Below are 322 nucleotides of genomic sequence, written 5' to 3'. Positions count from 1 at the left end.
CGAGGAACACAGGACGCCGGGCAGCAGGTCCAGCCCTTCCCGTGCTGGGCAGTGACACGGTTTGTGTGCCTGCGTGGCGCTCAGGAGATGCCCGGGTTATTTCCGTGGCACTGGGGGATTTTCCAAACCATGTTGGCAAAGGCGGGGAAAGCGCTAGCTGCCCACCCTGGCAAGGGGACACCGAGAGAAGCGCAGTAACGCCCCTTTAACCTCCATCTCAGTTTATCAGAGAGGGATTAAGAAGCTAAAATAAAGCCTCCTTCCACACAAAGCCATGACCGCAGGCGGGGTTTGGGAGGGGGGACCAGGTCCGGGGTGTGCT

The sequence above is a fragment of the Buceros rhinoceros genome, unplaced genomic scaffold (assembly GCF_000710305.1).
Source record: "Buceros rhinoceros silvestris isolate BGI_N320 unplaced genomic scaffold, ASM71030v1 scaffold30480, whole genome shotgun sequence".
Classification (NCBI taxonomy): domain Eukaryota; kingdom Metazoa; phylum Chordata; class Aves; order Bucerotiformes; family Bucerotidae; genus Buceros; species Buceros rhinoceros.
The sequence above is the reverse complement of the archived record's forward strand: the minus strand, read 5'-3'. Positions refer to the sequence as shown.